Source organism: Eupeodes corollae, chromosome 3 (genome assembly GCF_945859685.1).
Source record: "Eupeodes corollae chromosome 3, idEupCoro1.1, whole genome shotgun sequence".
NCBI classification, from domain to species: Eukaryota; Metazoa; Arthropoda; class Insecta; order Diptera; family Syrphidae; genus Eupeodes; species Eupeodes corollae.
In genome coordinates, this window is record NC_079149.1 from 12,586,616 (window position 1) to 12,606,676 (window position 20,061).

The following is a 20,061-nucleotide window of genomic DNA, read 5'->3' on the forward strand; positions in this document are numbered from 1 at the left end:
TTATGGTTTGGTTAAACTACATTGTGGCGTTCATAACACTATCGGGTGATGCTATATTATTTCGTGGAATGTCTTAAACATCATAATTTTTCATACTTTAAATACAAAATTTAAAGGTGAGTTGAAAAGAGATTAAATTATATCTATTATACATCTAAGATCTCAGGGATATTTGTATTATAAAAAATATAAATATAATTGTTCACTTTTTCTGTCACAAATCTGAGAATGAAATTTTTATGATTTGATTTCTCAAAATTCTCTATCGCCAAATTTTAAAAGGAAGAATAGAAATGCGAGCATAATTTTGATTCTAGACGTGATTGAAAAGTCTATATTTTACTCTCCTGTTCTGTCAATAATTTCTGGATATTAAATAAAATTCATTGACATTTAACGGCAAAGACAGATTTATTTCTATTGGTGTTGAATTTTAAAAGTTTCAAAATTTCGCATAAAACATTTTTTTTTTTCAGTGAAATGACATTTTAAATCATAACTGTAAAGGACCTGTCAAAAATTCCAAAGGTTGGTTTTAATAATGAAAGCCAATAAAAGCTGTAAAATTAGTAAGTACTTACTTACTTACTTAAAGTGGCACTACAGTTCTCTGTGAACTAGGAAATCACCCAACAAACTTCTCCATCTAGCTCGGTTCCTAGCTAGATGTCTCCAGTTTCACGATCCAAGTTGGGTGAGGTTACTTTCCATTTGTATGCGCCACCTGATCCGCGGTCTTCCTCTACTGCGCTGTCCTGTGGGTGTGGATTCGAAGACTTTTCGTGCCAGAGCATTGGTTTTAATGCGCTATACGTGACCCAGCCATTTTAGTCTCTCTACTTTTACCCTTCTGACTAAGTCTACGTCACTATACAACCCGTAAAGTTCGTGGTTCCATCTTCTCCTCCACTCCCCTTCGATGTATACGGGACCGTAGATAACAGGAAGAACTTTTTTCTCGAAACGACCCAAGGTGCTTTCATCCGCTTTCGTCATAGTCCATGCTTCTGCACCGTATAGCAGGACGAGGATGATAAGGGTCTTATAAAGCGACACTTTGATCCTTCGGGAGAGGACTTTGCCACTCAACAGCTTTCTTAGCCCAAAGAAACAGTGGTTAGCAAGAGTTATTCTGCGTTTGATCTCAGCGCTGGTGTTATGTTCTGCGTTTACAGCGGAGCCTAGGTAAACGAAGTCCTCGACTACCTTAAGTTACGTCTGTCGATGGTGACGTTTTGACCAAGACGTCGGTGTTGTAGTTCCTCTTTAGACCATAGCATATACTTTGTTTTGACCTCATTAACCGTTTAACCCATTTTTCAGTCACGCTGAGTTCTTCCGATTATGTCAATGTCATCAGCATATGCTAGTAATTGGATAGACTTTTGAAAGACAGTGCCTCTAGTGTTGACATGTGAGCTCTACACTATTCTTTCAAGCACGATGTTAAAAAGATCACATGACAGCGCATCACCTTGTCTAAAACCTTTTTTGACATCGAAAGGTTCTGTTAAGTTGTTCCCAACCTTTATGAAGCAGTGTCCATGGTCATCCTGCACAAATGGACGAGTTTGGCAGGGATGCCAAAACTATACATGGCTCTATACAGCTCGTCCCTGTAGATGCTGTCATATGCGGCCTTGAAATCGATGAAAAGATGGTGGGTGTCGATTTGGTGTTCTTGGGTTTTTTCTAGTTTCGGCCGTAATGTGAATATTTGATCGACTGTGGACTTTCCTGGTCTAAAAAACACACTGATAAGGACCTATCAGGTTGTTGACAATGGACTTTAGAAGTTCACATATTACGGCAGAGAAGATTTTTTATAGGCGTTGTTAAGTAGATTGATTCCTCTACAGTTGGTGCAGTTTAGAGGGCATGCTTTCTTCCGACCATATCTTACAGATACGTTGGTGCATGCTCCTAACCAACTTATCTCCAGGTGCTTTAAGCAGCTCGGCATTCAAGCCATCCGCTCTAGCGGCTTTGTTAGATTTCAGCTTACATATGGCAATCTTTACTTCGTCTTAGTCAGGAGGACAGGATTGTTGGCTTTCGTCACCTATGTTGAATGGATCATCCTGCCTGAAAGCGGAATTCAGTTCGTCGTCGCCGTTATACAGTCTGCAGAAGTGGTGTTTAGGAGGCTTACATTCTCAAATGTCAAATATTTAACAAATGCGGTTTGATTGACTCGAATTTGATATGCAAATATTTTAATATTTGGCTGGTTCCACAAGAAACAAAATACTTCAGTGAGACATTTAAGATTATTGATTGTTTCTGCAAACTTGAAAGCCACAAGTTAAGAGACTTTTTTACAATTTCATTTTTATTATTATTTAAGTTCAACGGAAAAGTGATGTTTGACAGTATGTTTGACGAATAAAAACGTAAATCCTTACAATCCGTTAAATATTCGTAAGACGATATTTTTCGCAAATTTTTTTTTTTTTTATTAAAAGGCGGTGTTTACATTGATTGATTTGGACATTTAAACAATTTATTTAGGTCCTGTTAAAAGTATTTTAGGATGTCAAGGATATAAACGAATAAAAGTGTCCACTCGAGTTGACTTCAGTTTATTATAAAAAAGAATTAAATAAAATGTAATTGGATTAATTAAAGTACAAAAATTATTATAGCAAGTATTATAGAAAATGTATAGGGTTTAGAATTATGGTAAGTTCACAACAATAGTTTATGTGTTAAACATAAGAAAATAGAGTTAAGAGTTAAATGTTGCTTAATTCAACAGGTCCCCTTTTTCTTTTAAAGATTCAAAAACCGGTAAAAAATGATAAAACTTAACTACGAGTCACTAAATGTAGGTAAATTAAAATCTCGATAACTTCAAAAATTACATCTTTAAGGTCTTTAAACAAATGTGGTGTATTGACATTTACTTCATGTTTTACTATAGCAACAAAGAAAAAATTTTACATGCGTTAAATCAAAAGCTCTTTCTGCCAACTGTTATTTCAAAATGTTCAACATTTTTGAAGTGAATTTTAACAATTTCATTGCGTTGTTTAAGAGTGTGTTTTATTCCATTTACGGTAATAAAGTAGTTTTCACTTATGAAATGTCAAAAGATGGGTTATTCACAATAAAGCATCTATGTATCTGCAAAACTCTATATTAAGAGTTATATTTTCTTTCCGGTCTTTAACAACTGATCTGTCATTTTGACATATGATTTATTTTTTGATAACAGCTATTTTTGAAAGCGCTCTCAGCGCAAATCACCATCAGGATCAATTGTTTTTTTTTTTTTGTTAAAAAGGAGAACCACATTAGTAAAAAACACCTCCCTTTTTGGCTGAGTGTCCAAAAATCAAATAAATATAAAACCTGATCATCATCAAAGAAAAGATTATCATTAAGAGAAAAACGAAAGAAAAAGTTCCATAATCTCTTTTGAATACATCACCGCCACCGCCGCCGGCTCGGCGTTTGTATCGGCATCGTCAACTATACTAATCAAGTATCAAACTTATTTCAAATAAAGCCAGCAGAAAAAAAATACCTAGTGACTAAGCTGACTAGCTCTAGCTTTGACTCTAACAAGTTTTCCAATCCGACCGATTTTCAATTTCAATTCCGGAGGATCACCAAGCGCAGCGCAGTGGCCGGGAATTAAATGTGCCAACAGAAATGTTTTATTAGGTAGCGCCTTAGATAAGCGAACATCAGTTTTATAGCTCTTTCAAAAGTATCCTATCGTATACCCCTGGATGGAGCTAAGGTGTTTGGTGTTTTGGTGCATTTCTTCCAAAGGATTATAGTACATCGATTATGTATTTTTGTGTGTCGTAGATGGTGTTGTTGTTGGTCTAATCGGGTGCAATCCATCATGTTGACCTCATATAAGACTTACGTCCAGTATTTTTATACAATGTTGCAAGTTTGTAAAATGGATACAACGCTCGGCTCTGACGCTCTGGTTCTTCGAGAGTTGTAAGATTTGGTTTTCCGGTGGGCGTTTGATATTAATTGAATATCGCAGTTTAGTTGGGGTGTTTGGCAAATTAGCGGGGGTCTATAGGATTAAGTGAGAGACTCGACCTGGAGAATGATAATAACAACGACTTGACTTGACTATTGAAATGAATTATGCATTTGTGATTTAATATTGTTGTGTTAGGTTATAAATCAAGTATTGGGGAAATTGAAAGTAATTGAACATCAACACAAATTTGTGTGAATTAGGAAAACTCATGCTTGTTAGTTTTTGACGTTTATTTAAAAATTAAACGCAGTATTTACGGCAACGTAATTTGAAGAGAGTCGCAATTATGTTCAATTCCCATTGATCGATTTAGTAAAATTTAGAGTTGAAATATCGAGTAGATTATAAATCGAATTTGTCACTATTTGAATTGACAATTCTTTATTTATCGTCAATCATATTGAAAACAAACAGTCCTTTTAAAGGCCTTGCACATGAGAGCGAACAACAAATGAACGAATGGACGAACAATCGTGATTTGGATAGTAAAATTTGCACTTTGTTTGTAACGAATTGCACTGAGGTTGCTACGAACTGTCAAACTCCATTCGCGTTCCACTTACCATCCACACTGCAACGAATAAATTGTTCGAGAGCAACATAACCTCAAAATTATACCACTCCTGTTTTGTTTTTGTGTGAAATATCATGGCTGAGAAAAATATGGAGAAAAGTCCAAATATGCCAACCTCCACAGTTGGCAGTTCGTAGTTCGTAGCTCATGTGCAAGATGCTTTAGTGCTTTATGTCAAACAAACGCTCAACGTTACGGCTCATGAGTGTCATTTTGATTTTCATCCATGCCGTAAGAGCAGTGAAATCAAACAAACTCTATTCTAAGCCACGTTTACAATTGGCGGTGTGAACAAAAAACACATCGAATTCTCGACTTTTGTTAAAGTACTGATTTGATTTAATACAAATTCAACACAAGTTTCGCCATTTTCCTCATTTTTCAGATGTGAGTTTCGCGTTAAAAACCATATTTTTCTTAAACGTTCTCCTTTTGACAGGTTTGTCATTTCTTATTTGACGGTGCAATTGCTTAATTTTAATATGTGCGAGAGACGATGATAGACTTTAAAGTCAGTTCAATGAAGTTTGTAGGGTTTTACTTTCAAATAATTTCTCTACTGTTAAATTTTATCGCATCCCCACTTAATTTGTTTTTATGCGAAAGGGGCCAATTATAGCTATCATTGAAATTGTTCGGAAAAATGTTTGAATCGATTTTTGACAGTTTTTCAATTTGATTAGAAATTAAAATTATATACTGATTGATCGGAAATCACACAAAAAAATGCTTTAACAGTAAAAAGTGTAATTGCTTATTTATTTTTCTATACGGAGGGAAATTCATTTTCCTGAACAGCTGATACTTTTACGTTCAAAAGTAAAACGAATCATGCCACTGATTGCTGTTTCAATTTCACACAATTCCAATGACATATTTCTGTCAGAAATTTTTAATGATAGCTATAAACGACCTGTCAGACAATTCCAATGCTTGTTTTCAATGATGAAAACCAATGAGAGCTATAACTGGCACCTAAGTTGTTCTTTGTTTGTGCTCGTGTAACCTGGTCCATTGATATTGATCCAATTCCAATGCAATCTCAACACGATTTTAAATTCAACTTCAAACCTTACTAGAAACTCGGCTTTATTTCAACTTAGGGACCAGTTATAGCTATCATTGAAATCAATCAGGAAAATATATTGAATGGATTTTTGACTGTGTTTTCCTATGATTATAAATGAAAATTGTATGTGGATCGATCGGAAATCACATTTAAAATTTTGTCTATTGTATTTAACCATTTTTCGAATGGTCATTCATTTTCCCGCACAGCTGATACTCTTATGTTCAAAAGTTAAAGGAATCGTTCCACTGATTTGTGTTGCAATGACACACAATTCCAATGACAAATTTCTGTCAGTTAAAATTTGTCCGTGGATTTTATTTAGGATTTTTTTTTCAATGCAAGATATTTTGAATGATCGCTATAAACGAATTGCCAACAAATTCCAATGATTGGTTTTAATTTTTTTTATTTAAATTATAAACTAAATTATATCTAAGACTGTGTTTACATTTGACTCTTTGTAGGCTACTAACTTTCACGTGCTATTAATTAAGCACTTAAAAGAGACATGACAGATTTGTTTAAAAGATGAGAACGAGATGAAGTCTGATGAAATGTCAACATAAGAAGTCTCAGGATAGTAAATGTCTAAACTGTCTAAATATGGCCAAACTTGACCATACTTTTAATGTCTGGCCAGACAGAACATGATCTGACTTTAGGGTTAGAACGCACCGCTGTCTTACGAGTTCTTATACGTCAAACAGAATTAAGTCAGAATTTGGCGTTCTTTTGACCCAGTTTTAAAAGTCAAGGTAACTATTTTTCTTTGCTTTGTAAAGCCGTCTGGTTCTATTTTTTACCCCTGACATTGATCGCTTTCTGTTTGAACAACAACGCGTAATTTTATAGATGACAAGGAACGCGACAGAAAACATTGTGTCTCGTCCCGCTAGTCCTGGAACTGTTAGATCAGGCCTTAGATCTAAATCAATATAAGACTTTATTTCGACTCGAACTTTCAATTCTCAATATATACAAAGCAATATTTAAGACGGTGTTCACATTGCACTCTTTATAGGCTACTTATTTTCACATCTCATAATTGTGTCTCTTTCCCAATTAAATGCTTAAATAGGAGAGAACATATTTTTTTAAACATGAAAACCGGAATAAGTCTTATGAAATGTCAAAATGAGAGCCCTCAGGAGAGTTCAATAAAACCACTGCCTAAAAGCCCAACTATAATAGACTTAACCGAAAGTAAGCTAATGTCAAAACCGAACGAAAAATTATCAGAAGTTATTGTCAAAACGAAAAGTAACCATAATGGATTCAAGTAACTTAAGAAAATGTCAAACGAAATGCGTTTCAAATTTGACATTTGTTTAAGCTCAAACTATTTAAATGGCTCTTACGTAATTGCGCGAAAGTTAGCGAAATTTAACGCAACTGAGCAGAACGTCTATTATAGTTAGTGACATATAAGGCTGCGTATTTGTTCGTTCCCTTAAGCTGGCTTAAGCTTGGTTAAGTCTATTATAGTTGCGCCTTTAAGGCTAATAAATTACCGTTTATTGATAGATATTTTAAAGGTGACTACCTTTCACCTTTTAGAATTTGTTCTTTGGATTAAACTTGAAAATAAAGCTAGTATAAAAGCAATTATTATTTCGAAACGCACAATCACCTTAAAATAAAACAATGTTTGGACTTTCTTCATAGTTTTGACTTCATTATTACATACGTATGCACAACACAGTACATTAAAGCTAACCTTTCGCTTTGATTAATTCAAGCCTTGACAAAGTAGGCATTTCAAACCACTCTAAACCTCAAAAGTTTCAAAAGTCTTATATTCTTCTTGAGGTGAACGCACCACAATTCACAAACTTTTATTCATCCATTCATCTTTTCATTCACATACCTAACTGCTTATTATATGCGCGGTGAATTACCAAGTTCATCTTAGGTTAGGATAATTGTTTTGCATTTAATTTTCAGTTTTTATGTTTTTGATGTGATGGATTTACAATTGTTGTGCAATTCTCAACATCTCACAACGCACTCTAAGAAAACATAGAAAATTATTGAAGATAACTCTTCAGTTTTTAGACAACTGAATTGCTATGAAAGCAAATAACCAATAATTTCATGAAGAGCTCTCATTAAAAGTAGGACAGATACTACATCTTGTCAAAATTTTTATATTTTCGAAACCAAAAACAATACAAAAACAAAAAAAGAATTGTTTAACATAATTTTTAGATTGTCAATTATGTTTCTAATATTATGATACGTGACCTTGGGTAATGAGATGCATTGTTTTAGTTTTTTTTATTTTATATTTTAAGCTGATTTATTGTCAATATTAATCATTTCTGTTGACAGCTTGGGTATAATTAGTAAATTTTAACGCTCTCAAAAATTTAGCTTGTGTCTTCTTCAGTGGTTTGCAATATTTTTAAATTAAAGACATCCAACTTAACAAAAGAAAACTGACAGCTAACCATCGCGTTTTAATATGTCTCTTGACCATGAGAGGTGTCAATCAGTCAAAGAGTGAAATGTCATTTTCAAATTGAGTGATTGTTGTCCTATAAAAGAAAAATTTAAATGGTGGCAATAAGCCACAATTATGATAATTAATTAAATATATTCGCGGATTAAGAGAAAATAATATATATCTTCAATGCACACTTTTAAACAATTGATTGACTTCGAGGTATATGATTTTTTGCAGTAAACAATAGAAATTAGACGTTATTAGTTCATATAACAAAATTAATGGCTTAAATAAATTCGCTACTGGTTGGAATAAACAAAAAAGATAAGATTTAAGCCTTTTAGTCAGGGACTCATTTTTTAATGCTGATCCACACACGAACTTTGTTATATTCGAAATAATCAATCACTTTGATTATGGTTTCTCCATTTTATATTTTTGTGTTAAGCTTAAGTTAATAATTTTCGGTATCTTCCTTGGACTGCTGTCTTATATTTAATATGCTTTCACTTTTTGGTTAAAAATTTTAAGGTTTTTATTTGACGCCATGACAAAACAGAAAATTTGACTGATAGATACCATCTGTCAAAAATTACTACATTGCCACTTATTTTGAAATTAAGAAGAAGAAACACACAAATTAATTAAATTTTGAATTAGCTTTGAAATTATTAGGACACATGTATCAAAAAAAAAGAACTACTATATTTTTATGATAACAAATTGAAGTCAACAATAAATGTAGGCGTGTTTTACTGAAAAACTAACATATTTGAATTAATCGTTTCATTTGATGATTTCTGTTTTGTTTATTAAAACTTAACAATGTAATATGTCTTGTAGATCCAAGGTCTCTTGTTTGAATTCTAGTAATAGGTTATAGATTTTTCGGAGTGACTTCATAAATAAATATTTGTTTCTTAATCAAAGATGCTCACAAATTTAAAAAAAAAAACAAGTTAAACAATATTTCTGCGCATTATTATTTAGTAGATAAGAAAATACTCATAAATAACCCAGTTGATTAAAGAGGTGCTAAGTTATGGACAAAATGATTTTTGGATTTAAAATAAATAAAACGTTGTCAAAGGCTTTTGACAAGCTAAAATAAAATTCACAACATTATCATGTGTCCTCAAAATCTTCTTCCTTAAGACAGCTTTTAAAAGATGACTTCAAAAGTAAACACATATTTTTTAATGTCCTGTTGAGTTCCAAGAAAATAGAACAAATGACAGCAGTTGTCAAATTGATTACTAGCAATATTTGTAAATGACATCGCGAAAAATGTTTTAATTATTTTATTTTTCGACAGACTTTCATTTTTCTGAACAGCTAAACGAATCGTTCCACTGATTTGTGTTTCAATGTTATATAATTCCAATGACAGATTTTTGTTAGAAAAAATGTACAGTGGATTTTAATCAGGATTTTTTTTTTCAGTATCAGAAATGTTTAATGATGGCTATAAACGACCTGCCGACAAAATTACAACAATTGGTTTCAATACCCGTGTTTTGTTGGAAAATCTATCAATAGTATAGTAGGATTTTACATGAATAACAAAACCAAAATCCTCAGAATGAATACTACCGATAAATGTTAAAGTAGAACTTTACTACGGTTGGGTTTTAGACATTTATACGAGTGATTTCGTTCTCAAATGTTGATATGATTGAAATTGCATTTGTATCTCAATGGCTGTGTTCGTTGAGTAGTTGTGCATTTGGAATCATATGTTTTATATTGGGGACAAAATCAACCTGTTTTGTTAATGAAAATGGACTAACTGAGCTTATTTAACAAGAGAAAACAATAGAGAAGATAATTAAGTTTTGCTATGTTTTCACCAAAGGTTAATCTCAGTTTAGATTAAATAAATCCTTTTGGCATTTCCACCGCAAAAGAAGATTTAAAAATGATCAAGTTTGACAGCACTTTCTAAAATGCAAATGGTGCTTCGATGTTTCTTCTGAAATGCAAGTGAGATAGTTTGATTCGTGTTAAACAATGAAGAACTGAATAGCTCAGCACCATATAAGAATATGCTACCTACTCCATTTGCAATTTTTTTTTTTAAATTTTATTAAAACAACATTTTTTTGTACACAAAAATGCAAATAAACAGACCATAATTCATTATCTGTAAAACCAACTTCTTCACAGAGGTTTTTCTTCACAATTTTTGACTCGACTCCGATCCTCGAACGGAATCAAATCGTATTAACCTCATTTCAACTCGATTAAGGTATATAAACAATTGAGCTTCAAGTTCGCTTCCACACCACATCTTAATGTAGTAGTCTACGAACAAACCCCATTCTTAAAGTTTTTATTTTATGTCAAAGCTGCTTGTTAAGTTAACTTTTTTATAGAATCTTAATTTCCAGATATTTTCGTACCATTTCTTCTTAAAAATTGTCAATTTTACTAGTTTTAGTTAGTTTTTTTTTTTGCTGAAGTTACTTCTAACTATTGATTTTCACAAAACTTTCTTCTATTTGTGACTACGTAATCAAGTCATTCTGATTGGCTACATGAAAGTACAAAAAAACTACAAATTTAGCCTGTTACGAAGTGTAAAAATTTCGGCTGAAAATTTAGTGGACTCAAATTTTTGGCTTTTCAGAATCAAATGCTCGGTAAAGTTTTCAAAACACCAACGTTTCATATTTTATATCATTTTATTTGTCATTAGTATGACAGTTTCGTTTCACAAAGCTAGTTGAGTTTTAACTACGTAGTGGCTACATTTATAAACGCGCCTAATGATAACTATAACTAGCTTCTTATAAGTAAAGACTGTTAGAAAGTGGCATTGGAATCTTCCGAAAGTTTTTCATATATTCTGTGCTGTCACTATTGTGGTATGGATGACTGATTGATTTGTCTAGAACGATTAAGACTAATAAATTTGACAGCCGCTGTCATTTCTTTCCTTTTCTTACACTACAAATAGCTTAGTACGTTTTTGAATATAACAGGACTACTTCCAATTTTTTTTTTCAATTAAGAATTATATTTTAAATATTGTTGTTGTGACACTGAAGAGTGTTACTCACTTTTATTACTTTATTGATGTGTATTTAAAAATGCCCGTTCACATTTTTCTTTATATTTTTACTAAAAACACTTCATTCTTTGCATAAAGGAGCACAAAAACGTCTGTAAAAATGAAACTTTTTGGATTGAAAAAATTTATTTTAATCTCACTTTGTTGAATATATTTTAGATTTGGACTGACATTTGAGTGACCATAAACAAGAATAAAACGGTCTATTATTAAATTAAGCGGCGCAACTGTAAAACTAGGAACTTTAAGTGACATACAAATGTCAACCAATTCTGTGTTCGAATAATGTCAGGAATTTAGCACATCTACAGTTCTTACACCGAAACCAAAAGGTTAATTTGTGAACCATTTTTCATGCAAAAATTGTAATTGGGGCATTTATCAATTCCTTGCAAGTACCTGTGACAGGTGACAGGGCCAGGCAGCATGACAGGCCTACGCGCTAATCACCACTAAACAAAGAAGTCAATAGACGACGTAAATATTTATAATGCAAACGACATGATACACAAACTTTCTGTGATTTGAATCATCTGACTGATTTCTTCATACATGTCACATTAGAATGGACAGTTGCCACCATTTTAAAAATCTATACCATAATGTTTCCTGATTCTTTTAAAGGCTTGTAAAGGCTCCGAATTCGAGATAAACTCAAAATTTTCGGGGTTTATCTTCAAATGAAGGTATTACTTCTTTTGATTTAGTTGTGTCTATCATCTAAATAAAAAAATGGCTGATCCATATTCTCATTTCATGACATATTTTAAAATAATTTGTTTTTGTTCATCTGTCACTTTGAGCATCCATTATTATTGTTTGACACTTGCAAACTTAAAAACCTGTACAAAACGGCTTTATATTTATCAACTACTTGATGGGGGCTTATATTTTGTTAGATATACAAATTTTCAGCAGATATAAAAAAGAAAACGATGAAATCAATTGGACATTTGCTTGTAAATAATATTAAATCAACTTCCTTGCCTTTTACTTTGTTTTGAAATTTATTTTATTTCAATCCCTTTTTTATAAATTTCACTCAGACTTCAATAACCCTGGTTTGAGAAAAAATACCAATTACTGTCGAATAATTCCTCTACTTTCTTCTTCAACATTTTTGACTATGAAGTTTAAATTGTTACTTATGAAATCAATCTTTCAAATTCCCAAAAAAAACAACCTAAATTAGTAAGTACTTATGTTTGTATTTTACTTAGTTTAAAATCAAATACATCTAAATTAATGTTTACCGCCGTGACTGCAGTTCCAAACAAAATATCTAGGTACCATGCGATTGCGAGTAATAATAATTGGCAGTAATTACGCCCTCTCAAAATGTGGTCTTTTTGCTGTTGGCTTCAGTTTAAGCTTCGCAACCGCACCACAAAACAACTGAACTGATGGTGTATGCCTAACCTACCCAAAATAAAGACAAATCATTCCCTTCACTATTTTGCTGGCCCACATTAAAAAGAAATTCAAATCACAATAAATAACTCTTATGGCCCGTTAGCAAAAATTTGCAAAACACAAATTTTGTATCGCGCAAACCTATCTACCGATATTACCGCCTCCGGCGGCGGACAAGCGCAGTACTTTACTTCCAAATCGTAATTCGTAATACACATTAGACATTAGACATTACGCTCATATCGATTTACACGCACAAACACCGCGTTCGCCATCTTTCCTCGTTCCTCGAATTCGTACGTCCATAGGTTCAGAATGTACATAGGTACTTTACTTTCTCATCTGTCGGTAAGTAAGTACAAAAAATATTGTGGCCAATACTGTCTTTGATTTTAATATCAACCATATGTTACCATAGTTAAGTTAAGTATGTAAGAGGAGCATGTGTGAGGAGGCCGGGGGCTGGAAAATTATTAGCAAGTAATTATTCTTTAATTCGACAAGAGAAACAACACGCCACGGAACAGCACCGAAAATTATCTTTGTCATTAATAATATCACAGGCTTTGGCGAAATGGGTTTTGTTTTCGTCCGCGTCGCGTCGCTTAGGTCGTCTAATGGCATAGCCAATATCTGGTAAGATTCATATCTCCATGGACAATATGATCAATGCTCGTGCTTAGTTCTTGGTTCAATTGGTCAGAAAACAGCAACAGCATCAGCGCTGCCATGTCGAAAGATTAATCTGTGCGCGCAGTCCGTGAGTCCCGTGAGTTGATTGCGCGGACAAGATTTCCTCTCGAAATGGAAAGGGAAAGTATAACAAACGCTTCGAGATAAATCGTACTATTTTCCATTTTGTTATACGAGCGGTTATTCCCTCCTGACCATATGTGTGCTTATTGCTAAGATTTAGAGTTCGGTTCATCGGGAGTTCCACTGCACCAGTATCCGACTGCCCCACTGTCCGAGACCGAGTTCGACTTCGACTTGGACTATTCAAAAAAGCATGCAATGGGCAGCATTTGTTAAGAGATCACTTCTTGTGAATGGGCATGAATTGCATTGGAAGGTAGGTAGGTATAGCTATGTACGAGTACGCGTCTTGGGTACTTGTTGGAGCGCCTGCGCATTTGAGAATTATGTTGGAGCAGTGCACAGCGTATATGTTGAATGGACTTTGATGCCGGGAGCAGTTACTTATTCGGATCATGTTGGCGTTTTACTATTGGAGACACATTAGAGAACCAGGCCGAGCCTTGCGACCGATACCGAACGACCGACAGTGTACCCAGTAAACACATTTACAATGTGCGACGACGGCGGCGGTGGGTAATACAGCGTGATGTACCTAACCTACCTCCTATGCCTGGTATACCATTATGTCGGTATATCGACGGACACAGCCTTTGCGCATTGCAGTGCAGGTGGTGATTGCAATGTTATGTAAGCCATTATCCTTTTGGTTTTTAGCGTTTAATTGAAATTGTTGCACAAACGCATCGAAAATGAAATTGAGTTCGCTTGTCCGGTCCCGGTGCGGTGGTGGTCGGTATATGTACAAAAGTGTAGGAACAGTTACAGTAAGCGCTGTGCTGGGCTGATATGTGAACCATAGAGAGTTTGGGTTTTCTTTTAGACAGATTGTTGTTGGGGAGGTGGTTTTTGTTGGCGCGCGTAGCTTTGACAAGCTAATGTGACGATGTGATTTCTTGAGGTAGTCAGGTTGTTGAACATTCTTTAAAACATTCAAAACGTTTAAACTAACTATGTTTTGAATATTAATTCGATAGGAGAATGTATACTCGTACCTAGTTGCGTATTTGTTAGTTGCGCCACGAGTACTGTACGCGGGAGGCTTTAAAGAAAAACCAATTTTCCTATCGTACCTTAATGTTTGTTGTCAAAAACAAGGCTAGCTACCTTGTTGTTGATTTAAAGTTTAACAAGGCTTCAACAACTATTGAACACAGACTTATTTAGGTCTTATAGTGAATATGATCATTTATACAATTTTCTGTACAAAATCGAACGACACGTGACGTGTAATGTTTTAAAAATACTTGAAATATTTTCAAAACTACTTAATGCTATGTAATCAACTAAACTTCTTATGGACACAACTATTTGGAAACAAAAATCATTCTACACTACTTTCCAACAACTTTTAAGCGCCTTATTCTAACAACTAGATAATTAAATCTCAAATTCTTGTATACAGTGTCAAAATTTAACGAATGACTGGAATTAGCGCCACTTTTGTTTTCAATCAGTTAACAGCTCTAAATTAAAAATCAATTTGACAGCTGACAGTTAAGGCCTGGTAAAAATACACAAATAGAGAATTAAACGAAAAAATATACATATATCGAAATGGTGAAGGCATAAAGATTGCTGTTGAGTATCAAAAGATTGGACTTAAAAGTTTTACTGTTAAGATCTAAATATTTAGTAAACATTACTATAGCCCTCAATTTTCTCTAACCTATAACTGTCCTCAGCAAAAATGCTTCAAAAATTGCCGGAAAATCCGTATCTTGTATTCATAATGGGTAAAGCGTTTATCTGAATTTTAAAGTCAATATAAACTATGATTCAAGGCAAAACGAACATGTGAATTAATCTGCATATGAGAGACGGATAGTTTTGGGAAAGCGTTGCCAAATGATTAATGGCGAAAAAGTGTCAAATGTTGGAGGCAAAAGAGTTCTTATTACCAAGGAAGTATCAAATAGCTAAAATAAAATAAAATAAAATAAAATAAAATAAAATAAAATAAAAAAAAATAAAATAAAATAAAATATAATAAAATAAAATACATACAAAGAATCCAAATGGTTTACATTCAATAGTTCCATTATATTGCTTCTAGATTAAATTATTCTGTTAATGTTTACAGTTCTTAAAAGACACAGTTTTTTTTCTTAAATTTCGGGAGTTAATTTTTAAGAGCTTGAGAGTATTAAAAACTAATATTAGCCTTGTTATATTATCACAATAAAAAAATGAAACAAGTAAATGATTAAAGATGTATAAATTATATTATTTGACGTTTATAGCAAATTTGCCCTTCGATCATTTTGTTAATCTATACTTTTGATTTTGAACTTATTCATTTTGATTTAACAAGATGACGAATGTGTTTTGGATTCAATGTTAGTTTTTGACATTTTGAAATGTCAAAATTGGCATTTGAAACCCTTCGCAGTCTTCTTATCATTTCCAGGTAAAATAAAATGTTGATGTGGAAACACTGTTTTTATTGAAAGTGATACCAAAAACAAGACAAAATGTCACCTGGTGTGAAATAGGAAAACTAATGGTTGGGATTACCAAAATACATTCAAGCATGAAGCAGGATTCGTTATTGTCACGAGAATAAAAAGAACGGAACGTGGGGGAAATCAAACATGATTTTGCAATTTGTTGATGGTGAAGCGTGCCTTCTTCTTGCAACCAAATGTCATAAATGTCTAGCTTATTAATGCCAACAGCCATCATGTAAACTGCACTTAAGAGTTCATTTCAATGAATAAAATGATGTTTGTTTGAAGAAGCTTTTCAACTTAAAATGAGCTTCATCACTAAGCTCCCTAAGATAAACGAACTTTTTTTTTTCAAAGTAAATTTCCATAATTTGGAGGCGTTCTTCTGATGTTAAACGATTAGTGAAAAATTGTGAAACTTTTCTAATAGGAAATGTCAACATAGTTTGACGTTTTAAACTGTCAAACCGTAGACAGACAACAAGCATCAAAAGAACATCTCATGCAACTAATCAAAGAACTAATATTAATTTAACACAATAATAATAAATTAGATGGCGCAACATTCCGTTTGAGAACTAGGGCCTAGTGACTGACAACTCTCAACCATTCCTGTGTGCGAGTACTGTTGTCAGGGATAGAAGGGACCTACAGTTTTTTCATGACAAGAATTACTCTTGTGTGGCATAGGCAGGGATCGAACCCAAGACCTTTCGCATGACAGTCCATCGCACTTTTTTTTTTTTCATTTTTGTTAATTCATTTTTAAACCTATCTTAAAGCTAGACAAAAATTCATAACACTAGCCTAATTATCCATAACTTACAAATAAATTAATGGTCTCATACGGACAATCTAAGTTAAACTTTAACACTTAAAACTAATGCCTCTCGGCCCTGAGATCTATTTTACTTCATTTAAATTGTATTTATTTTTGTATTTATTAGAAAATTTGAAAAAAAAAACGAATATCAATATCCTTTTTTATTTTTACTTACAAACTACTTAAAATTAGGTTCTTAAATAAAACTTAAACCTAACTTAAACTACCTATTCTACCAATAAACTACTTAAAACTAGAACAACTACAGCAGAAAATCTAACTATCTTACATTTTTTTTTTTTTTTTTTTTTTATTTTTTTTTATGTTTTTTTACTGTTTTTTTTTTTTGTATTTTTTTTTCGTGCCACCATGCATATTCTACTAAAACTAAACCCTAATACTATTAAACAAGTATGTAAGCCAGCCATGCTTAAAACCCCATCCCGACTACCCACTATCAAGTGCCGATTGAAGCCACCAAAACTGGTTCTTCTGCTTCACCCTATCAGTTCGGTCCCGTTCGGACACAGCCCTACTGAACCGAAAAAGCTCTGCTCCGCCTTGTGCCAGAATGTCCCGATTGTACAGGAGTCGCCTACCCACGGTTTGTCGTCTGACGTGGTAGATTAGCGGAACTGCCAATCTATACTGTATAAGACCGCATCTCTATAAAAAGAGGAATGCCTCTGGTAAAATGAAGCCTCGCAAGCGTGCACTCTCTAAATACTTGTCGTCCGGATAGAACGCCCCGAAAATTAAATTGTTGGTCGAAGACATAGCTCTTGCAATGTGACCTCGAACGAGTTTTATCACGAAATTGTCAATTCTGTTCATTCGAGCCCCGTTGTATAGGACATCATTGGCATAGTAGTGCACGTAAGAAGATTCCGCTTTTCGATATAAGCCGGTACAGCGTCGTAAACACTGCCGCTCGAACACCCGAAACTTCTCCATCTGGGAACGTTGAACAGGACAACCATAAACGATCATCGGACGTATGAGGGCCATGTTGCAAATTACTTTCACTCTGGGGTCAAGCCGACTGCTGTAAAACAGCCGTTTCGTCAGAGTGAAGGCTCCTCTGACCCTGGTCAGAGTAGCATTTATATGTCTGTCGAAATATAAACACTGATCTAACCAGATACCGAGGTACTTCACTACAATTTTGCTCGCTAATGGCTGCACGTGAAGATCAACGATGACCATCTTGCGCCAATTCTTCCACGTATCCCTCGTGGCCCCAGCCAACAGAGTCCGGAACAGAATTGTCTTCGACTTCTGGACATTTGTTTTCAGTTTCCAATCGTCGCAATATCGCTGAATCTTGTCGAAATCACGCTGCAAGATAATTCTAATAACCTCAACCTTTCGGGCCGTTCTGTACGCAATTAGACCGTCGGCGTACGCAATTGCCTTTATAAGACTACCTACCAGATCGCTGCTGTAAATGCTGAAGAGAATCGACGAATTCACCGCTCCCTGTTGAAGGTTTTTTTTAATTGAGAATATTGTGTTAGAAGTTACATTGCCACTTTTGACAACAAACTTTCTACCGTTAAGCATATCATAAAGTATATACAACAATGGCTTGCTGATGCCAAGCCTGCTCAGTTTTAGGTAAAGACCCTCTAACCATACGGTGTCAAAGGCCTTTTCCAAATCAACCAGAACAGCACATGTGCATTGTTGTTTTGATTTATTCCATTGACATTATTCCAAACGAGTTTAGACGCAGCATGAATTATGTCATGACCCGCTTTTAATCCGAACTGTTTATCCGGAATTATTTTGTTGTCCGCTGCCCACTTAGTCAGAGCCCTATTAATGATTTTTTCGAAAACTCTGCTGATGCTCGGAAGAAGACTTATCGACCGAAGATTTGACGGGTTGGAGTTGTCCTTTCCCTTTTTCGGGAGAGCATGAACCATAGCGGTCTTCCAATGCATTGGATAATATGCATTATTCAGTGCATGAAACCGCGGTTCTCAGATCGCCAATGTGTGATATCAATTATGTAAAAGTCATCGTCAAAGATGTCTTCTTCTGGATCTAGTTGCGCTGTCCTGAGTACGTCTTCGTTCTCTTCGGTTCTTTGGAGTTTCAGACTCGGAAGGTCATTGTCGTTCTTTTTCCTGAATATCTTGTTGATTTTAGGAAACATACTAGGGTCACTGGAAATAACTGACCGGATCTTGCGGTCCCAGTACTTGTTAATTGATAGCCTGTAGTTCTCCTTAATCAACAGATTGACATTTTTTATTGACGACTTCAGTGTCCTAACCTCCAAGTCGTGTGGGTCTGTAAGTCGTCTGTACAAGTTTTTTAGTCTTGTCAGTAAGCCACTCTTGTGCTTACGTAGTGCGCCAATACTCACGTTTCTGTATGCGCCCAGTCCATCGCACTAATCATCATGCCACTACTTACTTTAATATGCAGCATAATAAGTTAATTCGAGGTTGTGTTTAAAACGCACAATTTGTTGTTTAGTCGCTATAATTTCAGCCAATGCGTGACCGACGCAACCAATTTGCTTGAAATTTGGAGCAGACATGTTTTTAAAAGTGTTATCAGGAAAAAATCAAACATTTTTAATACCAATTGTCAAAGTTATAATACTAAAATTTAACTTATTTCAAACGTTTCTCAAACAACTGTAAGGAATTTGTCTGAAATTTATGTTTGTGATGTCCAAAAAAAAAACAAATGATAACGGAAATAATATATCGGTCTAATATTTTTCTAATCATAATAAGTCTCCAAACGTTATAAATACTAAACTCTTACAAGTCTCTAATTTCTTTTATAAATTGTGTGCAATAAATATACCATTTTCTTAAATTACTCGGTATGACTACGAACAGCTCGGAACATGTGTGAAATCGGCCATTAAAATACCGTTTTAAATGAATTGTTACTACTTTCATATACCGCTAATATTTATGATCTTCATATCCTACTGCTATAAATATGAGTTAAATAATTATACCTTAGCACTTATACTCGTATCAGTATCTGGTTCAGTTCAGGTGTTTTTCGAATCCTAATCTATATACAATATATCATCTATTAGTCTTACTTTTGAGTATCTACAAAATGTCATTCAAGTGTCGGAAGACAATTGTTTGGTCATTTCAGATACCTACAAAAAGAAGTCATATAACAGCTTAAGAAAAAAGAAACAAACGGCAACAAATATTCAGTATCTCGTTATATTTAAAATTCCATAAGACAATTTTCCATAAATAAATCCATAAAGATAAAAACTTGTCGTATAGAAAAATAATTCCACAAAACAAGAGCCAAACAAATCGTTTGATCACGATAGGACCACAATTCCTGTCCATAAGAAACTCCTATTCCTTTCGGACTGGTCCAATTCCAT